This window comes from Strix aluco, chromosome 6 (assembly GCF_031877795.1).
Source record: "Strix aluco isolate bStrAlu1 chromosome 6, bStrAlu1.hap1, whole genome shotgun sequence".
Taxonomy (NCBI): domain Eukaryota; kingdom Metazoa; phylum Chordata; class Aves; order Strigiformes; family Strigidae; genus Strix; species Strix aluco.
In genome coordinates this window covers 6,862,186-6,876,161 of record NC_133936.1, presented here as the reverse complement: position 1 = coordinate 6,876,161, position 13,976 = coordinate 6,862,186, and the positions used below count along the sequence as shown (strand labels likewise).

The following is a 13,976-nucleotide window of genomic DNA, read 5'->3' as shown; positions in this document are numbered from 1 at the left end:
AGAATTCAGACCTTAGATCTCAGTATAGGCAGTACATAATTTTTGAATATGGTCATTATTCTTATCTAACTGTTTTTTAAAATGAGGTATCACATTTAATGGGTGTAGGAACTTTAGACATTTGTTTTTAATCTGGTTTTCTGTCCGTCTTTCCCTCCGTCTTCTAGTTTTATCATATATTAGCCAGTTTCAACCAGACATGGAAGGTGAAATCTCAATGACATTAGCTCTGGAAAAGTCTCATGACAGTCGGTAGCTGGGTACTCACCCATGCAGATCCTGCTCTCGCTGGGGGAAACACAATCAAGGTTCGGCTGTTGTTCGTCGCTCCGCGTGTTAGTGGATGGGTAGTTAATAAGCTTGTGCACAGTATACACTCGCGTGCCAGAGAGGTGGAGACGTGAGAAGGAAATATTGGAGAGCCTGAAAAACCTTAGGAAGAGAGCTGCAAGTAGTTCAGCGGAAGACTGGAGGGGAGAAAGACAGGAGCAAAGGAAAGAGCTGGGAAATATCACAAAGGTGAGAGTAAGGGCAAAAGTGCAGATATCCAGAGAAAGCGGAGGTCGTGGAGGCCTGGGATGGATGTCTGGTGTCTGTGCAGGGGCAAGTTAGAGGTAGGAGAGAAATCTGCGGGAAATCAGGCAGTGCATGGAACAAGCTTGTGAAAAGTGATCTGTTTGAACATTAATAATATATGTTCATGAGTGTGAATGCTAAAATATAACAAAATCCAGGACAGGACTTTCTTTTCTTTGTATAGCCTATAGGTCAAAATGTACTTTGACTCTTACTGGTAGATTAAAAAACTGAAGCTCAGGGTAGCACCTGGGGCTTAGATGGGTGGCAGGGTGCAGTCTTGTTATCGAGGAGGATTTAAGGAACTGTGTGTTGACATCCACTGGCTGGGCACCCTGATGAATTTCTAATGCCTGGTCTGCACGCACACCAAGTAAACACACCTGAAATGCATCTGGTAGAGCACTGATGAATAGCAGGAGATGTTGGGTAAAAAAAGTTAAAAAATCTTGGGTTTTAATGAAACTGTCTTGGAATATAAAGGAGAGAGAACTCTGGAGTTGAAGGTTGCATCTGAAAGGCTCCAGACCCCAGGTGATTAAACAGAAGTAAGGGATCCATCCGTTTTGGTTTGCAGTGCTAGCATTGTGAGACAGGGACCCTCCCAGTTCCTCTGCTTTACCCCCAGTAGGAATTTGCAGGAAAGAATAGTAAGTTCAGAGCTACTGACAGTGCTGACAGCACGGTTTCTTCCAGTAAGCATATACATGGGTCAAACCTGACGTGGAGCACAGGCTACATAATAGACTTAAACCCTCCTTGCATAAATACACAATTGGTTTTATAAATATTAGTTGTAGTGTGTTATGTACATAATAAGTATGCACAGATATAGAAGTAAAATGGAGACAGTTGACACAAAATCAAGAATCTTGCAAAACCACACTTACTGAAGTCTTACTGACAGGTAGATATGGTTCATGCTGGGTTTCCACTTTTGATTAGAAAAACATCCTAGCACAAATAAACATTCTTCTGCAGTGTTTGAAAGCTACACATGAAACTTTGGGCTGGAGCAGCAGACCTGAAATTAAAACTGGCAAGAATTTTGTTCAAATAAAGAGAAGGAAATGGACTGCCCTGCTTTTCTTGATCAGGATGATAAATAAGCAACCTAAGTCATGAAAAGCAAATCAGGAACCAGATCGTAAGCGCTGGGTATGGTCACAGCTTTGTTGAAGTGCAAAAGAAAATTGCCCACATTGTGCAGACGCCCTACCCTTGAAATCATATAGCTGGTTAAGCAAGTTCCTGTGCCAGAGCTTGCTGGCATGGCTGTGGACATCCGGCTACTGCAGCTATAAGGTTTCTGGATCAGAGAAGACTGGTGCTTAGTTATCTCACAGCTTGGACAGAGCACGTTGGAATTTGCCTCCTTTCAAATACCTGCACAGATACTGTATTTCTGTCTTTTCTATGTAGGGTTATTACGACAATCATATACACAGTTATTGAATGCATTATTCTGGAACTCATGCCATCTGTAACCCAAAGCTCATTTGAAAATCCTCCCTAAGAAAAAGTATTAGCATCTATATGCTGTTTGCCAGGCATTTTGTGCATCAGTGGCTTCCTTGGCTTCTAATGAAGACTGTGTTTGTCGCTGCTTACAAAACCAGTTCTCAAAAGACCAGAGTTTGTCATACTACCAAACTACAGACCTATGAGCTTTAGCTGACATGGAGTGAATCTGGTTTTCAGCTTTGAGTGTCTCTGATACCCCGTATGGATTGTAGAACTGAGCACTGGGAGAGTATGAGAAAAGTGTTTTGCAAGTACTCACTGCATGTGAGAAATGGACTGGCTCAATTTCACACTGAAAGCATCCATGTGCTGCAACAATATGGTAGATTATTTTTGCTTTAGAAATCTCATTATGACATTTTATGTTTATCTGATCCTTCTATTTTTGAAAGGCTTGCTAGCAATTTACTTTAGCAATAGAAAGGAAGAGAAGTGCACTGTTAACTGTAGAATATTGCCTCTTTTCTAGATGGCCTTGGTGGGTGGTAAAATGTCAGCTCTGGTTGTGCATTCATGGTGCTTACTGGCATACGAAAGCAGGTCTCAGCTTCAGTCCCTTGAAGGCACTTCAGGGCAGAACCCCTGGCGGGACCTTGTGGCTCCCCGTGAATGACTGCAGTGATGCTACTCAAAGGAATTTGGACACGAGGGTGCTCATGGGTTTCATCACGGTCCTTATGTCCACACTAGTATCCAGTTGGTTGTTTTTAGTAATTTTATTTACAATTACTGAATTACTGGTTGTTACACTTAGGTTTTTATTCACAGTTGTTTGAACATTCTCTACTGGTAGATTGTGGGTTCTTTACACAACATAAAGCATGATATAAAGGTGTTATAGGATTGCTCTGAATTTTTGGCTTTGGTCAGTTTAAATCAGACCTTTTAATGTCTTGCAGGTTTTAATTCTATAGCTCATAAACTGTCATGAATTTGTCATTTATCATGTGTGTATGTGTGTGAGTATTTGGGGAGGAGGTGGTTTGTTCAGGGCTTTTTGTTTTGTTTTGTATTTAACAAGATTTAAGGCTGAAATTTCCTGCAGTGCCTGCAAACAACCTGATGTAAAGACATTATAGGTATGCATCTGGAGTGTCTGGCTTTGGTCAGTTTAAATCAGACATACAATTTTGTAAACTTTTCTGGCATTTAATTCTATATACTTCAGAAAATGGTTTTGTTTAGCTACAGTTTCACTGAGCTGCTTTCACTGCTTTGCATTAAAGCAAATAAACTAATCACCAGAAGACTAATCTCCCTGATCTGATTTGCAGGGAATAGTATGGATCACTGAGCATGCAACCTTCCATGTCCCTTATCATGAGGATTTGATATCCTTTTAAAATTCGGTTTCTATTGACTTTGTAACTATCAAGCTAATAGCCCTCTTCCCACTCAGCCAGGTCTGTGCTTTGAATGGAAAGAACTGGGAGTTAAAACAGTAGATTAAGGCTGGTATTGATGTTTGCCTTTTCAGATGCATGTTCATTACATCTTCACCATCAAAAAGTAAACTAAGATTGCTATATAAAAAAGAAGAAAAGCTTCAAAACTAGCATGAAGCTTGTCAATCCCTGAGAATTACCCACAAATATGTTTTATGTGACTGGGAAAAATCTGTCTCCATCAATATGAAATGGAGTATGTAGGTGTCAGGATGCATCAATGGTAGGTTAGATTCACAATATTTTTCTTCTTTTGATTGGTAACTATGTTTCTTTTATGAATTTTGTATTTCTTACTAAAATTTTTGTGGTTAGAGGTCTACATTTATTCTAAAAACATGAGTGATATTTTAAAAGCAGAGAAGTCCTATATTCAAAAATGTATGTTTTGATGAGTAATCTCAAAGCCTTGATATTTATTCATTATGCCTCTTGTAATTATGACCGCTAATGCCACCATTGTTTTTATCCTGAAAAGACTATATTGGTGTAAATTTTTATGGCCCAGATCTGTAGACACTGTAGAATAATTTTATTCATATAACATGCGATTATTATTAGGATTCATAGCTCACCCAGTTGAGGACCACTTCTCTGTAGATGTCCAAGAGAAAGAAACAGTGTGTTTTGTAAATAAACATTTAAAAGATTTTTTTTCCAGTTTGCATTCAGTATTAAATAATAAATTGGTTTAACTAGGAAAAAGATGAATAACTGAAAACAGTAATATCTTGAATTGCATAATATGTATTTTCATATTTATTCTTTATCTATTTTCCAATATTATCCAGTAAGCTGAGGAAAAAATTTATATTAAATGGAGATAACAGGTCTCAAAAGAAAGGTTTTCATTTTCAAGTTATATAGAACTTATTTTACAAAGTATTGATATCTTAGTGCAACTTCTTTAATGTCAGTTTGAAGGAAATAAGAGTATATTCTTAATACTTTTAAGCTCTGTGTAAAGAATGCAATCCCAGCAGAATGAAAGCAGCCTATTAAAGTGTGGTTTATGTTGCAACAGTATACAGAGACCTGCATGAAGTGCTCTCTGCTTTACAGAAATTATTACTGAAGAAAAATGTACTTAATAGAAACAGTTGAGTTAACTTCTAAACTATTATACAATAACACCGCCTCACTGTCTATCAGTTGTCAAGTGAACAAGTACATACTTGAGGGAACATGGGGGGCATAAGCATAGGAAATTTTCAAAACTGCCTCAGTTGGTTAGATAGGAAAACTCAACATTGTGGAATGGAAAAGACAATAATTAATCTGAGAAAAAAAGGAAAAAGAAAAGAACATTTGTGAAAAGAGACCTTATTTTTTCTTGATAATATAAACTTCATCAAAGTAATAGTAACTATGACATTGTTAATACTATGTCCACCAAAGTCAGTGGAAGTATTATAATGAAAAAGAGAATTAAGCCCAATGACTTACTATTTGAAAAGAAAAAGGCTTTTTAAAGAATAATGTCCTTTTATAATTTCTTTTTTTTTTTTTTTTAAATAGTAATAGCACTCTGTTTTAGCCAGAAAAGTTTAAGAATAGTAAGTATGGTGCTTGCTGTTTTCACAAGCATGTTTGACTCTTTATTTGAAATCCAATTTTGAAAAAATTGATACAATTAATTGTTAAATTGCATCCTCACTATCCTGTAAATTGTTTTGTCATAGTAGCAAAAAGCTTGGTTGTGTTTTTCCTTTGTTTCCTAATTAAAAAAATTTGAAAACCTGATTAATTCCTGTGAAGAGGATCAGACAGAAATTCCATGATTTCAGGTAACTCTATTTCTGAGACCCTTATAAAATGTAATTCTCCCTGGAAGGCCTGGTCACACCAGCACCACAGGCTCATCACAGACAGAGGCAGTAGCCTCACATACAGTGAGTAGTATGTTTCTTTGTAGATTCCTGGTGATTTAAGAAATTAACTGTTTTTTCTTTGAAAAGTCTAGTATGCATTTTTTACTTGGTATGGTCTAATTCATGCATGGAGAGCTTCTATTGACCCAGTACACCCTAACGGCTCTGTCTGCCCTGTCGTGATGTATCATGTTGGCAAAACACATATTGCATGTGCCAAAAAGTATCCATTTACTTGACAGAATAACAGCCCTTAAATAATCATTATGGCACCATCATCTGGAATGTAAAGACCACTGAACTGATAGAACTGGGAGAAACATATTTATTTCAAAGCCAGTATGTTCCCATACAACATCTTCAAAGCAGATGTTTGATGTAAAGAACTGAAATACTCTGTTCCCTTTCATCTGAGGATCTTGAAACTATTTAAATCTTTTCTTTAAATTTCTCCCTCATGTTTTGTCCTTGAAAATGGGAATTAAGCTTAAAAATAAAATACAATTATATAACTGATGAGATACCTATAATACATGTTTCATCCTCAACTTGCATGACTGGCCTGATTAAAGCTCTGAGTTGTCTCTCCCCTATGGAAGAATAATCTTCATTTGGAAGACCCCACCTGAGGAACAGTAATAGTTGACCCCATATTTTTGCTCAGTATAATTTATTTTTTGAAATAATTGGTGCTTTAATTAATATTATTTAATTAGAGCACATGATCAAGTCTCAGCCCAAAGCAGTATGATAAATTCAGAAAGGTCTATATAATCATTCTAAAGGTAACAGAGTGCAATTCATGTAACTGCTGCTGCAGGTGGGTCTGAGGGACCTGTGTGGTTGCGGTTCACTGCTTTGGAAAAGCAGCTGGCATTCACAGAACTTCTTTTAGTAACGCTACTGAAATTGATTGATATGAAAATAGGATATCTGTAAGCGTGTTCAGTAAGCGTTAACTTCTCACCTTCTCACCATCATTTTTGCTCTGAGTTTTTCGTTGGATATTTTTTTCCAGAACTTTCCACACAGAAATTTAAACTTCAAGTGTCATTACTTCATCGAAACTCATTTGTCCTTATTATTCCTCATTACCTTTTATCTAGTAATTGCTCTTTAGAGCTTCATGCAATCTACATATTACATCCCTCTATGTGTGCTTTACTAGTCCTGATTTTTTTTTTTTTTTTTTTAATAAGCAGCATGGTCAATATATACAAATGGTAAGCACCAACCTGATTTGCTATCTACAGTAATTGGATTCTGCATTTAATTACAGGTGGTAATGACATTTTAAGCACCTTATACAGGTGTTGGGGGGGGGATTTATGAAATGTTAAGCAACATTAAGAAAGTCTAAGCTTCTGGAGCATTGCCAAATTTCAGAGGTGCCTTTCAACTCCAAATTGCAGTTTTCATGTGAGGATAATTATAGCTCTGGCCACCTGGACTGCTCCTGTTGGAGTCAGGCAGAGCAGAGGAGTAAGTCGGTCTGCAAGCCACACTTTATATCTTCTCTCTTTCTACATGTTTTCATTTAAAATTATTCCAAATGTATTATGTGTTGCATTCTGATCCCTAAAAATACTGCACGGCCATCTTTTTGTGTACTGGTCAAAACCAGTGGCGGAATACTTCATTATGTATCGGCAGTGTAGCTGAGATTGGGTGACCTTGGAAAAGATATTTGAATTATGTTGATGGCCTCCTTGATCTTGGGGGAGTTTTAATTCACATCTATAATTCTACCATGAGAAAATTAGATGGAGATTTGTTTTGGAGCTAATGGGAAAATATATGGCCAGTAAAAGGAGTTGCCTTCTCCTTCATTACTCATGTAACTTCTCCAGGAAAATAATTTTTTCCTAACAACGGCATTTAAGAGTTAGCATTTCCAAAATCAACATACATTCTCCTGTTCCTTCAGTCTTTCTTTTTAAAAAGAAAGTGAAAGAGGCAGCAGTTTTACATGTCCTGCAGAAACCTAATTCAGTTCTTAATTTCTCCACCTTTTCTTCCCTTCCTACAGAACCTCTGTTTATTAGTACAAAAGCCCAAAGGCTTATCCTGCCTGTGTACAGCGCTGATTCCCTGCATGCTTCCAGCTGGGTCAGGGTGCCTGAGCTGCTGGTTACAGGGCTCAAGCTGTTTCTGTTGGAACACGCAGCTTTATTTCTGAGATTGATCTTAATTCTTCATCTGTAATAGCCTTTTCTGGTGTGAAATCTTGGCTTTAGTGATGTCAACAGGACTTCAGTTCTGGTGTTACATCACATGCATACCTTGTAAACAACCTGTTTTGCCTGGAGGGGTTGTTTAGCCTGGAGAAAAGGAGGCTCAGGGGAGACCTTATTGCTCTCTACAGCTACCCGAAAGGAGGGTGTAGTGAGGTGGGTGTTGGTCTCTTCTCCCCAGTAACGAGCAATAGGACATAAGGAAATGGCCTCAAGTTGCACCAGGGGAGGTTTAGATTGGATATCAGGAAAAATTTCTTCACCAAACGGGTTTTCAAGCATTGGAACACACTGCCCAGGGAAGTGGTTGAGTCACCATCCCTGGAGGTGTTTAAAAGACGTGTAGATGTGATGCTTAGTGACATGGTTTAGTGGTGGACTTGGCAGTGCTGGGTTAACGGTTGGACTTAATGATCTTGAAGGTCTTTTCCAACCTAAACATTTCTATGATTCGATGATTCTTTGATGTCTATGTAGAACATTTCTGCCTATGAAATGTAATACCAAGCAAATATCCTTGAAAATGTTGTGAATGAAACTAAAAAATCATGAACAGCTAAGGGTGAAGCTCACACTAATACTTTTCTTGTATGTCTATAACCAATTAACTAGCTGACCTTTTCTAAGTATTATAATGTTGGAGTGACTGGCATGCCAGAACTAAGACTTTATTTCTCCTTGTAGGGGATCTGACCTCTGACTGGATGTATAGATCTGCTTTATATTGCATTTACAAGATCAGGTATTTTATAGATTCACAGTTTCTGTATTTCTGTATCTAAAGAAAGAATATTTTAGATCACTTATAAATGAATTCATAAATAGTCTGTAATACATGGAGCTCATTGCAGTTCATCACATTGATTCACTCTAGACTGTGACAGTACTTTTCCTTCTGCATAGTTAATGAAAGAGTTAATGGCTGAAACCAACTTCTTCTGCGAAGTCTTCTCTTAGCTTCTCTACAGTTATACCAAAGACAAAGGAAAAGGTTCTGCCAATTAAGAACGCCAGTTGTTACCTTGGTTTTGTTTTAATTTTTCTGGAATATTTTTTTCTCAATTTTGCTCAAAATCAGCTTGAACTTCAAATGTTTCTCCATCCCATTATCTCTGTACCAGTAGTACAGAGTAGTCCTGTTCACTGCCGGGTTCTGGTGTGGATCCACCCAGGGTGGTTGTCTGAGCTGTCACCCTCCCAGCATGTACTGGTGTTTGAGCAGCTCATCCTGAGTACCATCATACAACACATGCAGGACAACCAGATGATCAGGCCCAGTCAGCACGGGTTTATGAAAGGCAGGTCCTGCCTGACAAACCTGATCTCCTTCTATGACAGGGTGGCCTGCTTACTGGATGAGGGAAAGACTGTGGATGTAGTTTACCTTGACTTCAGTAAGGCCTTTGACACTGTTTCCCACAGCATTCTCCTGGTGAAACTGGCTGCTCGAGGCTTGGATGATAGCACGCTTTGCTGGGTAAAAAACTGGCTGGATGGCTGGGCCCAAAGAGTTGTGGTGAACGGAGTTAAATCCAGTTGGCAGCCGGTCACGAGTGGTGTCCCCCAGGGCTTGGTTTTGGGGCCACTCCTGTTTAACATCTTTATTGATGATCTAGACGAGGGGATCGAGTGTACCCTCAGTAAGTTTGCAGGTGACACCAAGTTGGGTGGGAGTGTTGATCTGCTCGAGGGTAGGGAGGCTCTGCAGAGAGATCTGGACAGGCTGGAGCGATGGGCTAAGGCCAACTGTATGAGGTTCAATAAGGCCAAATGCCGGGTTCTGCACTTCAGCCACAACAACCCTCAGCAGCGCTACAGGCTTGGGGAGGAGTGGCTGGAGAGCTGCCAGTCAGAGAGGGACCTGGGGGTGTTGATTGACAGCCAGCTAAACATGAGCCAGCAGTGTGCCCAGGTGGCCAAGAAGGCCAATGGCATCCTGGCTTGTATCAGAAATAGCATGGCCAGCAGGGACAGGGAAGTGATCTTGCCCCCGTACTCGGCACTGGTGAGGCTGCACCTCGATGACTGTGTTCAGTTTTGGGCCCCTCACTACAAAAGGATATTGAATGACTCGAGCGTGTCCAGAGAAGGGCAACAAAGCTGGTGCAGGGTCTGGAGCACATATCGTACGAGGAGTGGCTGAGGGAACTGGGGGTGTTTAGTCTGGAGAAGAGGAGGCTGAGGGGAGACCTCATCGCCCTCTACAACTACCTGAAAGGAGGTTGCAGAGAGCTGGGGATGAGTCTCTTTAACCAAGTAATAAGCAATAGGACAAGAGGTAATGGCCTCAAGTTGTGCCAGGGAAGGTTTAGACTGGATATTAGGAAGCATTTCTTTACAGAACGGGTAGTCAGGTGTTGGAATGGGCTGCCCAGGGAGGTGGTGGAGTCCCCATCCCTGGAGGTGTTTAAGAGTCGGGTTGACATAGCGCTTAGGCATGTGGTATAGTTGAGAACCGTCAATGTTAGGCTAATGGTTGGACTGGATGATCTTCAAGGTCTTTTCCAACCTAGACGATTCTGTGATTCTGTGATTCAGCATTAGCTTGTACAGGACATCTGGGAGAGGAGGAGGAATGGGTACCAGAAGACACATCCTTAATTTCTTCTTTATCAAGAATGCTTTTATGTCTGGTATCAAGAATTAAAACCAAATTGTCCATGTTAAATTACTGGCCCTCCCATAAGGAGATAATACCACTTCAAATGTTTCTCCAAGGGATCTAGAGCTGGAGAAGGTTACTCCAGGGGACTGGATTCAGACCCTTGTGTTTTTGACCACCCTGCAGACCACTGCTTTCCAAAAACACTACAGTCCAGGGTGCAAAGGTCTGAATTTGGGCTGTTGTAAGAAAGACAATCATAAACCTTCTGGAGTAAATGAGAAGCTGTGGACAAATTTTGAGTCTGTTATTTTTAAGGATTATGGGCCTCTGTCTGTACTTAGGTGAAAAGGTGTTTTCTGACATACAGGTCACAGGTACATACTACGTATGCAGAAATAGCATTCAAATCTTGTTGCACAGACATAAGTTCAAATAATCAGAAATTAGTGTAAGATAAAAATAGCTTTAATCACTGGTCTTCACGAAAATCTTGGCAAGTATCCATGGAACATGCTGAGAAGTTAATTTTCAACGTTATGTTCTCCAAACTAAAGGAAGCCCTTCTCTTTAAAGGGACTGTTGCAACGACAATCTTCAAACTGTTACCACTGACATTGGGGGAAATTCATACTGCCTCCCACTCACCCATCACATGGAGAAACTGAGGACTATTCTGGCAACATGCTTTGGGAAGAGGCAAGTGATAACAATTAATGGATTCAAAGGTATATTTTCCAAAGTGTTTTGGCATTTCTGGAACCTGTGTTACAGCAGGTATTTGCAACTCTCCTGATCACTGTTGTTCCCATTTGTAAATACTGTGATGTCTTAGGTAAATTTGGTCAGGAAATGGATCCTCTTTATTTTTAGTGTCTTCATTTGGGGGGAAAAATATCCAAACAAAATCCACACAAACAAACCCTAGGTTTTTATATGAAGGAGGATCCCTTCTTTAACAAAAAAACTCTCCAAAATGTTAATGGATTTTTTTCATTAGTCTGTGGACAAATTGCTTTTAAGTTATATTTGCTTAAGCAGCTGGTTTGGTTTTTTTTTTTCCATTTTAATGAAAAACAGATAGTAAAATATTTTGAATAAATATTTTCTTTAGGATGTGGAACACACAATGAATTGTTAAGGAGTTTTAGAGTCTACAAGGACATTTGGTAAGCAGCAGTTCCTCTTTAAGATCCTAATTTTCATGCATAAAAGAGCTCAGAGGCTTCCATGGGCTGAGGGGTCTATCCCTGTGAACCCTACTGAATGTTCAAGGTTTTACCCTGTACAAGCTGGTAGATAGACTACAAATAGAAGAAAATAAATCTTTTGCAGAGAAGATTTTAGTGATTAAAGTTAATTCCACTAGCCTTAATAACAGTCTGTTGTGACATTTTGATTTTATTTTTCATTTTTCTTCTGTACAAACAAGTAAGTTCCCAGTGTATGTTCATGGTGTGGAATATACCATGAGCAACTGTTGTCTTACACCTCTGGAGATGGACAGCTGTTGATGAGAGGGCAGCATATAATCTCACTGGTATGGTGGGAAAAAGAAAAATGAGTTCAAAATGTTCCCTGGGTCAGGTGCCCCCTTGGGAAGACATACCCTGCACATCAGAGAGTTATGCCACTACCATTTCCTCAAGAGAAAAATAAACACTAGTGGCTCAAAATGGCAATTTCTACTACATTTTTATTTAATGCTTTCTCTTCTGAGCTTGCTTTACTTAGCTAGAAAGCATTCTTCTCCTTGACTAGCTATTATTAATGTGTTCTGTAGGTTTTCTTAAATAAAAAATAATATTTGTACGTAAAGTTTACATCCACAGAAAATATTTTACAGGTACTAGTTAAAAAAAAAATACAAGTCCTTGGGTGCAGCTAAGATAATGTTGTTTGTATGCAGTGTGATAGAGAGAACAAGGGCCATTCACATTTTAAATCAAATGTTGCCCTTGAAATGTTGGGAAAACTGCATGGGAATTTTGGAAAAGGGCCTTCTGCCTTGTGTTAGGAAAACTGCTGAAGCTGTCGATGTTAATTTTGTCACAACACTAACAAACTCACCCCCAGCAAATGGAGCAGCATAAACATGAAGAGAAATTTAAACTATAACAGTGCAGCTCTTTCGCGGGTCCAACGCCAAGCTTGCTCCCCCCAAAGACAAGGCTAAGCATGGAGATGCTTGTGCTAAAAACTCAGTCTCTGCAGAGCAGCTCTTGCTCAGTGGACATCACCCGGGAGCCCCAGAGCAGCAGAGCAGTGGGGTTTCCAGGTGAGTGGTGTTTGGAGGGAGCTGGAGTCTGCTGGAGGGAGTCAGGATACTAGTGACTCTTTGGGAAACTGGAGGCAATAATTTGATGTATTGTGAACTCTAATAAACCAGATTCCTGAAGGAGAAGTGATTTGAAGTAAAGGCCAATGACCACATTTTCCTCAACTGGAGAAAAGTGAAGCAAAGGCAGTGAGAGACGGACGAAGCAGTCAGACTGGGGACTAGTAATGGCTTACACTGTGTTTGCCACAGCTGATGTATGTTTGTTCTCCACTTCTCACCTCCCTGTGCAATCTCAAGCCGTGCTCTGTACTCTGTCCTTGTTTATATTTGATGTCACAGCAAGAAGACAAGGTGCCATTAACTTTCACTTGAAAGGTCACATGGAAGATATTTTCCTCTAATCCGAGGGTTTTCAACCATAGCAAAATAAAATAAAATTTAAAAATCTGGCCTAAGCAACCTCCTTAATCTGACTGGATCACAGGGAAATGAAGTTAAACATTGAATTATATATGGGACAATTACTGCGAAATTGCTCAACTTGCTTTTCAGTCACTGATGTCAGTTGTTCTCTGTGTGAAAGAGAATGAATTCCTCCATATTCAGGAAATGATCCTGCAAATTTTAGCCTGCCATTAACAAAAACTAAATGTCAGGATATATTTTAACTGCTTTAAATAAGTGCACTGAAGACATGTTTATTGTGAAGCACGTGAATAATCCCATCTCATCCCAGCTAGTAAATGCATTGGGTATCAGATGTGCTGCTGAGCTCCTGGGGCTGGAAGGAGATTTGGATATCTCAGCTAAGCCATGGCGACTGACCCTAGATAGGATCTTTACCTGTCCTAAATACAGAATAATGTCTATCAGCCTAAGCATTGTAGAAGAAGCCTTTCCCCACATTTGGGATGTGTTAAGAGAGCATACCTTGTCATTTCAGTTTAGCTGAATACTTCTTAAGCCACAGGAACTCAACTGTATGGCTGAGCCTTAAGTACCTTTTTGTAACTTCAAGCATAAGCTTACATGGTTTGCTGAGACAGGGCTTACATTTTACATTAATGTTAACATTCATGCATGTGCTTAGTTTCAAGCACTGAGGACTCACAATGGACTTTGATTTATCCATTGAGAGGCTGAACTGTAAAGAAGAAACAAATCTAGTGGGATAGTCTAAATGTAACTCATATATATTTGCAGAATCAGGTCTGCAGGTTTGAATATATCCTGTAGCTATTTTATGGCTTTGACAATGTTACCTGTTCATTTTGTCACTTTTAATTATTTTTTTTTTGTTACTAGTATGGTGTTTGAAATTAATTTTCAAATTTTATTCTCTGCTGATCAAGAAAAAAAAAGGAGTATCTATACAGTGTTAACATGAATATTGACCACAAGGTGAGCAGGACCCTCTTTTTTGTCAGAAGCTTGCTTGTCAGC

The 13,976-nt window shown here is 39.3% G+C and overlaps 1 protein-coding gene across 1 annotated transcript in view; it reads right to left on the bottom strand.

Moving 5' to 3' along the window:
• The window catches only part of LOC141925065 (von Willebrand factor D and EGF domain-containing protein-like), a 188,201-nt gene that overhangs the window by 88,962 nt on the left and 85,263 nt on the right, over nucleotides 1–13,976 (bottom strand). The gene's annotated exons all lie outside the window — the stretch shown is intronic.